The sequence below is a fragment of the Sceloporus undulatus genome, chromosome 1 (genome assembly GCF_019175285.1).
Source record: "Sceloporus undulatus isolate JIND9_A2432 ecotype Alabama chromosome 1, SceUnd_v1.1, whole genome shotgun sequence".
Lineage (NCBI taxonomy): Eukaryota > Metazoa > Chordata > Lepidosauria > Squamata > Phrynosomatidae > Sceloporus > Sceloporus undulatus.
Window position 1 is genome coordinate 87,665,728 of NC_056522.1, and position 12,865 is coordinate 87,678,592.

The window sequence follows — 12,865 nt, forward strand, 5'->3', positions numbered from 1 at the left end:
TCAGGAACTGACCTAGGAGAAACTCACTTGGAGAGGAGGAGTTACAAAACAGCCAAAATATTGTGTTTGAGGTTGTTTTCAAAGGAAGGCATCATTGAGGTGAGCTGTTGGAAGGGGTCTCTGCCTTGAAATGGAGGACTAAAGTGTTCTGCACATTTGAGCAAGGATTTAACTACTGTATGAGGTTGATGCCTAGAGATTGTTTATCGTGGATAGATCTTGGGCATGAGTACCTTCAAAGGTATGGTGGAAGGTGTGGTTCAGCTTGGGACAAGCAGGTGTGCAGTTTAACTAGGGTTTTTTTTCCTACAACCACCTCCAGTCTTTTCAAGGATTACTGTAAATCACTAGACTTGTTTCAGTTACTCACAGGATCTGCATAAGACACTTCTGTTGAGACAATTTCAGGTTATTACAGTAGGCCCTTGGTATCTGGTGGGGTTTGTTTCCAGAAAAAAAAAACCTATTGATGGCCAAGTCCCATTAAATACAATGACATAGTAAAATGGTGACCCTTATATAAAATGACAAAATCAAGATTTGGTTTGTGGAATGTATTATTTATTTATTTATTTATTGGAATATTTTCAAACCATGGATGGTTAAATCCATGGATAAAGAAACTGTGGATACAGAGGGCTGACTGTACAAGATCTGAGTGTTTGGTTTGTTGGTTGGCTGGCATAATCATTCTAAACAGATAACAGAATCTACAGTTATTTTCATATTTAGCAAGGTTTGTGATCTTGTGCACACATATCGGGACTATACCTAACTGGACGTGTTGGGTCTGATGTCCAGAACAGAATCAGATTGTATGAACTACAATTAAGCATCTGTTTCAGGCTTTCTGCATCATGTTGGTGCTGATAATTTGGAAGAAAAATTAAATTTACTGTCCAGCTAGGCATTGGTCCAAAACGCACTGAAGAAATAATCCAGTTTGAGACTGCTTTAACTGCTCTGGCTCAGTGTTAGAGAATACTGGGAATTGTAGTGTATTGTGGCACAAGAGCTCTCTGAGAGAGAAAATTAAATGTCTCACAAAATTACAGTTCCCAGGATTCCCTAGCATTGAACCAGGGCAGTTAAAGCAGTCTCAAAGTGGGTGATTTCTTCAGTGTGTTTTGGACATAAGTCTTAGGGACCAACTAATAGCAGAGCCAGTTCAAGCTGCCTGTGTACAAGTAACCTCAATCTGTAGATATCACTGGGCCTTAAGTTTTATCCACAGACAGTGCAATTCTACTTAGAAGCCTGATTCAATTCAATAAGACATACTTCTCTGGAAACTAAATAGCAGACTTAATAGCACAACCTTTCTTGTGCATCTCCAGGTGTCTCTGGGTATTTTGGTCACAATCCAAGACAGAGTTACATACATGTAAACTTAATTGAATTAAATGGCTGCAAGTTTAATTAAGTCTGCCCTAGTAAACTGTATTATGGGTAAAATGGCCCTGAGCTTCTGAACGACCTTTGCTATTTCTATTCCAGAATTATTTAAACACTGGACTTCTAACTCTGGCTATGAAGTTAATTTTAAAGGCCTAAAATCAAATGGTCTAAGGCTTAGTTTTAGAGTTGCAGCAGAATTATTTATTTATATGAAGTATTTTTACCCTGCTCTTTAGCCCTAAAGGCTCCCAGAGAGCAAATTACATACATCCTTAGGAAAGACAATCTCCCTCCTTACAAACTTACAGTCTAAAAAGACATGACACGCAAGGCAGAGGGAACACTGAAACCAAGCTTGACCACCAGTTTTTAAAGAATGAGATGGGAATAAAGAAACAGTATCTGGACATGCTGAAATGGACTGAGCCAGTAATCTGTATGTGTAGAACAACATTTTTGAATGCTTCCATTTGTTTGGGTTCATGTTTAACTTGTTGCAACAAAAATAGCACAAAGGAGAGCAGGTGGGCTTAATCTCTCCTTGATGTACTAATATTTGTCTCTGAAATAAAAGTGTGTGAAAATATTCAAAAACTTGCCACTACCTGTGATTCTGAAATGGCATAGTGCAGTGCACTCTGCTACATATCACATTGTGCTGTATGCCCAGATCAGGTCACTGTGAGAAGGGAAGGTGTTAATAGTCAAATAAAGTATGATTAAAGTTAGGTAAATGTTGATTTAAGATGATGCAAGATAGCATTGATACAGAAAACAAAGAGAGCATAAATGCAAATACATTCATGCAAATATAAATATAAATTCTGAGATGTGGAGTTATATTGGAATTTCAAATAGTATAGCTTCTAGTGTTAGGAAAAGTCCCATTTTGTTTCAAAATATTTTGATTTATTAAAATTATACTTTGCTTTTCTGAGAAGGCATCTGGCAATAAAACAGTCTAAACCAAACCAGCAATATAATTAAAACAGAAGCAGATATAGAATGTGTTAAAACATAAAACATAGCACCCAACTGGTGGAAAACACTTCAGAAGCCCTGTTGTTGTGTGCCTTCAAGTTGCTTCTGACATGATGGCCTTCAGGTGACTCTATAACAGGTTGTTGCCTTTTCTGAGCCTGAGAGAGTGTGACTTGCCCCGGGACACCCAGTGGGTTTCCATGGCAGAACACAGATTCATACCCTGATCTCCAGAGTCACAGTCCAACATTCAAACCACTATACTATACTGGCTCCTTCTACAGCAGCGACCCAGTTTAAATTCTGGAGGCCTGTCTGCCTGCCTGCCTAAATTATCACTGCTGGGGGAAGAACAGCATAAAAGAAACCAGTTCTGCTTCCTTTGACAGGGGATTATACACTCTGTGAGAAGCCACTGAGAAGACCCCTCTGATATTCCCTGAAAATGTACTTTTTATGGTGAAAAGACAGAGAAGAAAGTCTCTGGCTATTTCACATCTGTCAATGAGTCTCTTGACAGATGCTCCTATTTAGGCAAAGGTTAATAGCATTAATATGTGCTTTCACACCGTTCAATGTGCCCGTTAGATAATTTTGAGGACCTAGCCCTGTTCAGGGGCCATTTCACACTACACTACTTTTCACTGTTCCATTTTAACTGCCATGGCAACATCCTAGTGCTTCACCAAACTACAGACTTCACAATTCCCTAGGATGCTGCCGTGGCAGTTAAAGTGAAATATAGCATTATAATTGTGTAGTGTGAAAGGGCCCTGGGTGGCAGGTATGAAGGGTTAAACTGTGTAAGAGGAAGTGCTTGTGCAGACTGGGCCCTTTTTTATACACTTCAATGTGACTAGAATATTTAATGCAGTCAGGACCCTTCAGGCCTTGTTGGGGACTGATGGCATTTAGCCTGTCATATATTGGAATACTGGGAGCAGCATCTGCACCCTACACAATCTTTACACATTTAGGAGAAGGGTGACCAGACATCCTCCTTTTCCAGGACATGTCATGCATTTCAATCTTGTATCCAGTAGGAGTTTCAAAATGTCCTTCATTTTGAGTATGACTAAGAAGCATGAATGTACATTTATATTTGTGTTTTTAGCTTTTATTTCATAATATCCTACATTTTTCTTGAATACCCTACATTTTGCCATGCCTTGTCTTCCTTTGCGGTTTTGACATCTTGTCACCCTGTTCAGGAGTAGTAGTCCTTGAATCTGACTTTTGTATGCATGTATAGATGCCTAATTTTTACCCACATATGACAGTACTTAATCCCAGAAATAGATTGTGGATAGAACAGTAACACTATTTAGTAGCCTAAATTGATGGATGAATGTTTAAGGATGCTCATGATTAATACACTCAGTGTGTTCATACTATGTGTGTGTATGTACATGTATGTGTAGACATATAAGGGTGAGTTTCCCTAGTCTGAAATGCTTGGGGCTGGAAATGTTTTGAATTTGGGGGGGGGGGGGGTGGATTTTGGACCATTTGCATATACCTAGTGAGATATCTTGGAGATAGGACCCAAGTATACATATGAAATTGATTTATGTTTTGTATGCACTTTATGCACGTTGCCTGAAGGTAATTTTATACATAATATTTTAAAATAATTTTGTTCATTCAACAGTTTGTGTAGATGGAACCATCAAAAAGCAAAGGTGTGACTATCTCAGCCAACATTTCAATTCTTGCCTCAAGAAGAAGAACCCTCCCTCTGTACCTACTGTCATCATCAGCCCTGGGAGGGAGTGAAAAAGACGGGCCCAATTCCATCAGGTCTAACTGTGAATTCTGAAACTCATGTTGCTCTCTTTTATTTTATTATATTTTATTTATTTATTTATTGTATTTTATTTTATTGTATTTTTATTGCTGCAACCCGCCTGGATTCCTTGTGATTGGGCGGGCTATAAATAAATAAATAAATAATAGTTGTTATTATTATTATTATTATTATTATTAACATGTGGACAATTAGATGTTGGAGTATTTCAGAACTCTGGATAAGGGAGACTCTGCCTCTATTAAGATTTTATTGGCTATCTTTGTTCATTCTTCATTTGTACTCACGCATAAAAGTCATTTTAAATCCAGAACACACAGCATGTAGACAGAATGAACAAGTGTATGTTTTTGTGAATTAATGAAAACACATTCACTTTATGTAATATGCAGCACCCTACAGTTTACATGGAACACAATGCTCCCCCCCTCCCCAAAAGGAGCTGCTGTAAGAAATACAGAAGAAGAGTGAAGACAGTTTTAAGGGAGAGTGGAAAATGTGAAAGAACTGGGGAGTGCTCAGAATGTGGCGAGAAAAGAACAGAACTGCCCCAATTTTTCAGCACAGCCTCCACCCAGAAACACCTTTTGAGGCCAGAGACTGGTAGGATGCAGCCTGCAGTTTTGGTGTAACCCAAGACTGTGTAGCAGAAGACAAGGCCAAGATCCTAAACTGACATTGATTTATTGGTCCCATCCAATCTATTTGTTTTATGATTTTAAGATTTATGTTGCCTAAATTGTTCCTATTTCCCCCCTTCTTTTCCTCTTATTAAATAAATACTTGTCAGAATATATCTTTAACCTTTATGAACATTTTTATTCTGTTTTTATAATTTTATACAGTAATAGTGTTTTTGTTTGGTAGATCATTTTTTTAAAAAAAACACTGTACAGTATACAGTTGAATTACTTACATTTACAATGGATTAAGTAGAACATGTAACTGTTCTGAAGAGTGTGCTCCGATGCAAGCTCCACTGAACACACTAGGAGTTACTTCTGATAGGGTAGCAACAGTATATTTATGCATAAATGTTTAAATTTTCAAAAATCAATTTACATCTCACTCCCCAAATTCCTTAATTCTATTTGTTTGTTAAGTAAGAAACTTGAATATATGAACAATAATGTAAACCCAGAAACTACCATTACGAACACATATGGATGAATACCTGTATAATCTGCAATCTATACAGTGCATGTGTGTTAATGTGTGAACAAAAGACTCCATACATACAAATTGTACCTGTACCTGTGTTGAATGTAATGCGTGAATGCCCCTTTTGTTTCTATGTAAAAGGTAATCTTTTTGGCTGAAAGGAGCTGCCATAGGAAATTCTGTGAAGAGGTGTGTGTGTGTGTGTGTGAGAGAGAGAGAACTGTGAGAGTAAAAAAAAATTGAGGGGAGAGGGCTAGAACTAAGCATCATCCCACAGGCATTCATCCAGCAGTAGTTTTCAGTTCAGAATATAAACAAGCAGAGGCACTGTTTCAGCTCAGGGATGTATAAGCAGCTGGTGGGCCTGACATGATATACAGTAATTTGATAATAGCTATATTAAACTATCCTTTCCTATATGTGTGGTTTCATTTTGAAATGTACAGTTGGCATACCCACTGTGGATTCAACCATCCACACCATGATATATATTAATTCCACAAAGCAAATCTTGATTTTACCATTTTATAAAGTACACTGTTTTGCTACACTATAGTATATTACGGGTCTTGAACATCCATGGATTTTGGTTTCCTGGAACTGAACCAAATACCAAGGGCTTATTGTACTTTACATTATATGATTATCATTGTTTCTGTTTAAATACATAGCTGTATTAGTCTGGAAAATCATTATGCAAAAGGATCTTGTTGCACCTTTGAGACTAACTGAAAGAAAGAAGTTGGTAGCATGAGCTTTCATAGACGTGAGTCTAAGCCTAGAGTCTATTAAAACTCATGCTACTGTCTTCTTTCTTTCAGACAGTTTCAGAGGTGCTCCAAGATCCCTTTGCATACCATTGTTCCTATTTAATTCCTCCTTTCTTTCCACCTTATATAAATAACAGCAAACGCTTTTGACTTTTATTACCATTTTAAAGAGTTTCACAGTAGTTTTGGGGATGTTTTGGTCAGGAAGGTCATGTATATAAACATGCATACACTCACATGAACATGGACAACTATTTAAAATCTTTTAGGTAGAATTACTAACTTAACAGAGAAAACAGTACACCAGGACCAGAAAAGAAATCCAGTGGATCTGCAGATGTGATCTGGACTACAGATTTTAGCAACTTTAGAAAGCATAGCCAGTGGTAAGACATGAAATCAACAGCATCTAGAGGGCTCCATGGTTTTTGCCTCAAAACTAGAACTTATTTCTACATAGACTTGCAACAGTGCTTTCATAAGAAATGGCTTGTATTTTTTAAAACATTAAATTTACTCTAGACCCAGCTATTTTTCTGTCCTTGTTAAGATGCTTGATTACTGCAATAAACTTCTGCAACAGCCATGTGACTGCTTCAACAGCTGTATTTGTCTTGCTGTGTCAAGTTCTTCAATGGACAAACAGGATACTGGGGTATAACCCAGAAACTGCCATGTCAGTACATACATACTCCACCATATCTGCAAAACTTTACAAGTGTACAGATCAGTAATCTACATACAGCAGGATACAGCAGGGGTGGTCCTCCAGACATTGGACTACATTTATCACCCTCCATCACAGTAACTATCTGGTTGGATGAGATTTGTCATCCAGCATCTGAAAATTGACAAGTTGCCCATTCAGATGGACACTATACATATAATGGATATATATTAAATATTAGTTGTAAATAGTATATTTGAGTGCATAGATTGCCAGTATATACATATGTACACAGACTATGTGTGTTAAATGAAATTTGTGTCTTCCCCTTTAGTTGTGCTTACGTCACAACACAGAAGCATAGATAAAAATAACCATTGTTGGTTTATTTTCATGCTACTTTTCCACAGAATTTTATCCAAATAATATCATAATTTTTAAAAATGATAACAAAATACGCAGAGACACTCAAAATATAGTTGCTGACCTTCTATAATTAATTGCTTTTACAAGCCTAGCAATGCAGATGGGAAGGTTAAGCTTGACTTCTTATTAAAATCCTTGCACATTTGATCAAAAATAAATCCTGCTCACTTCAATGAAGACTAATTCTGTCTCTATGAAGCCTTATATTACAAACGCTGAGATCAAACAGTAGGTAGATGACTACCATGCTAAACTACTTGTCTTTGACTAGAAAATGCTAATGGTAACTGGAGAGGTTGAGTCCCATAAACCTGGTGCTTGTAGCCAGCTCTGTATGTGACAGGATAGGCTGTCACTGTGTTGCAATAGGATGTGGTGGAGCTCCCTCCCCGTCAGTATTTATCAAAATAGCATTTACTACAGTCCTATTTCCTATAGTTAGAGCTTGGCATATGAGCCCATCCTATTACATTCCCATCCAATTTTTAATTAGAAATATTTGCTAAGCTATTGCCCACAGGTGAATTTTATGAATATAGAAATTCTGCTTAAGCCTATTTTTTTTTTAAAAAAAGAAAGAAACAGGATGAATTTCATACCAATGCCATATGGTTTTACTGTAAGTTGTTATTTTTAGAACTGTAGAATACGTATAGCAATATGACATTAAAATGTCAAAGGCAACATATTCATAACCACACTCTGCACTTTATGTGCCTTGAAAACTAGAAGGAAGCCTTCCTTATGAGCCACTACATTGGAAAAATTAAATGTTTCAGATAAAGCATAGGGCTGGCTATACTAAGTGTCACAACCTGAGGGGTTGCACAGGTGTTGTGAGTCTATTGAAGAATCCCTGTGGGCAGAGTAGTGTGCTACATCAGGAACATCACAGCCAGAATAATGTCACTGAAATTCTTTCCTAGTGCAATGCTGAATGCAGCAGGGGACAGTTTGGGCATCATGCATCTTGGTAGTATCATAAAGACATTGTAGCCCTGATGAAACTATGAAATGGACACAAATCTATGCACAACACAGTTTGTCCTCAGGTTTTATAGCGGGATTGTAATAGGCAAGTGGAACTGAACAGCCCCCTCCCTTACCAGTTGTGACAGCACAAGCCACTTGGTTTGCCACAGCAAGTAGACATATCTGAAGGACAAGAAGTATGCCTGAAATCAAGCTTCCTTTTTCAGAGAGCTACATTTAGTCTGATAAAGGGAGCATCTGCAGCAGCCGGAGGGAAAGGAGGGATTTCACTGTTCTTGAGGTTCAGGCTGCTGAAAGGATACACAGATTTTTAAATTTCCTTGACTATTCAGTGATGCATTTATATTTGGAAAGAGATAGGTAAGGTGGATGTTCTGTCATATTGCATGTATCCAAAACAGGCTTCTTGATCCCTGGCACACACACACAAAGCAGTGATACATTTGCTGCACTTCGTTCAGCTTAAATATTGACACAGATAATGCAATGAGGGAATAAGTCTGTTGTAGGGCAAAAGAGCTAGAAGTGAGGGCATGTTTGCAAGACAATTAACCAAGTACTAGAGCCAGATGGATGGATGGATGGCTAGGTGATAACTGTTGTTCCAGGGTTTGGTAAATCCACATCAGTTTTCCTCAGGCTACTTGGCTGGCATTTATGTAACTCTCAAACCTGCCAGAATAGCAACTATTTATCCTCCACTCCTGCCCTCCAATCATTTTGTGCCAGCCTAGTGCAGGGGCAGCAGGAGCCAGCCAGCCCAGAATATCAGACTTGAATTCAACCCTCCCCCCTCCCACCAACACCAATTCATTCTTCATTTTCAGAGTTTTCTCCAGGATTTAAGCTTGATTGCCTTTGCAGTGAATTCCCTGAGGTTCCACTGTGGCTATTCCTGTAATTCTATCAGTGTTTGAAGGAGTAATTTATTTTTCTGCTTATCCAAATCTTCTTTTGGCCAGTGCAAGGACTTAATTAATTTCCTTCCTACAGTCTAGAAATGCACAGTACTCTGTTTCCTTCCCTTTTGTTCACATAGTCCATTGAGTTCTGCTGCTTGCTGTTCTGTGTTCCACTAAATATCAGCTTTGGCCAGCTTGGTATTGACAAGGACAGCTTCGTCAAAGTGGTATCTGCTGCCTTTCCTGTCATCACTAGGAAAAGAATAAAAGTTGTGTCTGGTGGCAGTATCATCTAGATGTAACCTTCATTTTTAACATACATTGGACTTTCAATATTACAAAGCACATTTATAAATGGGTGGAATTTATGCAGCTCTCCAGATGGTGCTGGACCCCCAGAAGCCCTAGCTAGGAAATCCAGTGGTAAGGAATTGCTGGAAGCTGCAGTTTAACAATATCAGTAGGTTGCATGAATGGTGTTTCTTCACCCAAAATGAGGAATATAGATATCTTAATATACATAAATGAAAGTGTTTTTTAAAAAAAAAAAGAATGTTCATCAGCAGTTAAACTTTCAAAATTCTTCTGGCTTTAAAACTACCTTTTTATTTTTCTGGTATCATTGCATTCTCTTAGGTGCTGTAGGATACTCAGAGTAGGATAAGGCAGAGTTAATAGCTACTGTTAAAGTGTGAGCATCTTTCCATTATATTAGGTGGGTTGCTGGTGTAGGCAGTTAATCTGATTCTTCTTCAGTGGGAATGCAAGGTTTCAGCATGGTCCCCAGATAACTAAATTTGACATCTTTTTTAAAAAAAATGGCACAGTCTTAAGAAAGTGGTGAGGACAGGGGACAGATGTATGTGAGATAGCATTTCACAGTGGCAGTCCTGAAAGTCACAGCTCATTTTCACACCAAGTCCCTTATATGGCTCTAGAAGCATTGCTCTTCAACACCCAGGTAGGGCCAGACTCCGCATGATATTTATCATGGTGTTACATTCCCCATGTAATGGCTACATTCTTTCACATGCCTCAGGTAACAGTCACATACATAGCTACTGAGAAAGCATGCACTAACGTTTAAAGAAGGTTGGGTAGTCACTTGAAGCTACAAGCAGAACTGTCAACTCCTCCACATCATATTCGAGAGCCCTTCTGCTTTTTAATGCAGTACCTGGACTGGCACCAAACTAGGAGCCACTGTGGTACAGTGGTTTGAGTGTTGGACTGACACTTGGAGACCATGGTTTGAATCCCCACTCACCCACTTGGGTGATCTAGGACAAATTTGATTCTCTCAGTCTTACAGAAGACAATGGCAAACCTTTGAATAAATCTTTTCAAGAAAACCCTATGATAAATAAATAATAAATAAAACTTATTTGTATCCTGCTTTTCTCTGATGAGACCATCAAAGCGGCTCACAACACATTAAAATCCACATTAACAAATGATACAAATGATAGGCTTGCTATAAGTACGAGCCAACTTGCAGGCACATAACACCACAACAACATGGCATGAGAGCCTAGGTTTAGGACAGATTTAATCCCAGGAACAATATTGAAGTATGTCAGTACTCTAATTCAATTCCAGCTTGCTAAATGACTTCTGAGGAGCCAGGTTAAAGATAGCAGTAAGGGCTCTCCAGAGGACCTTTGGGATGTCATAGCAAGCTTACCCCTGACAGCTTAACTGCTCTGGCTTCTGTTACACATGTGATTTACTGTTTGCAGAATGAGAGTGAATGTTTGAAACTTGTTTTCATAAAGAGAAGGTATACGTATTGTTACATCTCAATTAGATACAATAAAATGCTGTAACCCTGTGTGGTATGTATCTGCCAAAAAGAAAACAAGGTCTAGTACTATCAGCAGAATGGCAAAAAAAGCCTGATTTATCCATTTCTAAATGGTTATCATGATACATTTTAAAAGCCATTCCAAAAAACGAGATGAAAAATGTTCATCTCATTTTTTATATTTTTACATTGGTTGTGCAGTTCCACATAATCATTCATCAGTGATTCATTGTAAACGACTGCCTACACAATAAAAAGATTATCTAGCATTACATTATTCTCACTGTAATTGCAATGTATTTCATTGACAATATCTTACAGCACTGTCACTTCAGTTTACGTTGACATGTCATACTAATATTCTTCCATAAAATAAATACCAGTGGAATTTCTGTGCAAGTCTTGATTGCTGGTAGTTCAAAACAGAAGGTTAAAATGAGAAATGGACAGGATATTAATGATGTGAAATACTCTGAGTTTCATAGCAACTAGCCCTTTGATCATTCCTTGTGGGGGGAAAATGGCAAAGGTCTTGAAATACGCATGTTGGAAATGCAGCTTCCGAGCTAAACTATCAGATGACTAAAATGGTAGTTTTCTCATCTAAAATCCCTTGATTATACAATTTTGCTTATTTAGTTTTAAGTATGAAACAATACTCCATAATCAAGAAAACAAGACCTGTTAGTTAATCTTTTCATGTGGAGTGGTCCCAAATTGTGTTTAAAAAATGATTTTCTAGGGGTGGGGTGGGGAAAAGGTATATATCCCCCCACATACCCTTGCCAACACAAACCAATGTTACTTTGAAAGTACCATTTACTCCCATCCTACTTAGGATGGCCCTACTTGTTATAATTATTTGAGGAAGATTAGATTTGTGCAAATGAAACACCAGGAGATACAAGGACAGATACAGGACTTGGGAGGGCCTAAATACTGTAAGAACACCAGATACTGTCTGATCTTGGAAGCTAAGCAGGGATAGCCCTGGTTAGTACTTGGATGAGAGGCTGACTACCAGGTGCTGTAGACGATGAGCCTATACAGATTGGCACTTTGGTGCACGCTGGTCTAGACGGTGCGTCATGGTGCGACTCTGGCACTGCATCTACACAATGCAGCGCTTAAGGGCATCATAAAGCCATGCCACCGCAGCTATGGTGCCCCTTGAAGAGCGCAAAAATGAGTTGCTTTTTGCAGCTTCTTTTTGCCAGTCTATATAGGCTCATCGTCTACAGCAATAGTCAGCCTCTCATCCAAGTACTAACCAGGGCTATCCCTGCTTAGCTTCCAAAATCAGACAGGATCTGGTGTTCTTACAGTATTTAGGCCCTACCAAGTTCTGTATTTAATGGACTTCCTCTGGATCTGTCCTTGTATCTCCTGGTGTTTCATTTGCACAAAGCTAATCTTTCTCAAATAATTATAACAAGTAGGGCCATCCTAAGCAGGATGGGAGTAAAGGGCCAGTAAAGGGGTGGCTGCATGCCGTCCATCTGTACAGCCCCTAAATTTCAGAGGAAGGAACTGGCAAAACCACCTCAGTGTTCCTTGCCTAAAAAAATCCTATTAAATTATAGGGTCACTATAAATTGACAGGCAGCTTGAAGGCATGCGCGCGCACACACACAAATTTCTTTTAAGAACAAGCATAATGACATGCTGAAGTCATCTGTGAGGGAGAGAATAGGCTGGCCCAGTTCCACCAGAGCTAGCCTGAAGAAGAAGAGCCCTCCCTCCAGTCCATCTGCCTTGGTTCAGGCCTCAGAGGGAGAGAAGAATGCTGGACCTGATCCCCTCCCCTCCCTCCACCTCACCATTCCCTTCTCCTTTTGTGTCGTGTCTTTTAGATTGTAAGCCTGAGGGCAGGGAACTGTCTATTATCCCCTCTGTTGTAAACCGCTCGGATTCCCTGTGATTGGGCGGTATATAAATAAAACCTATTATTATTAT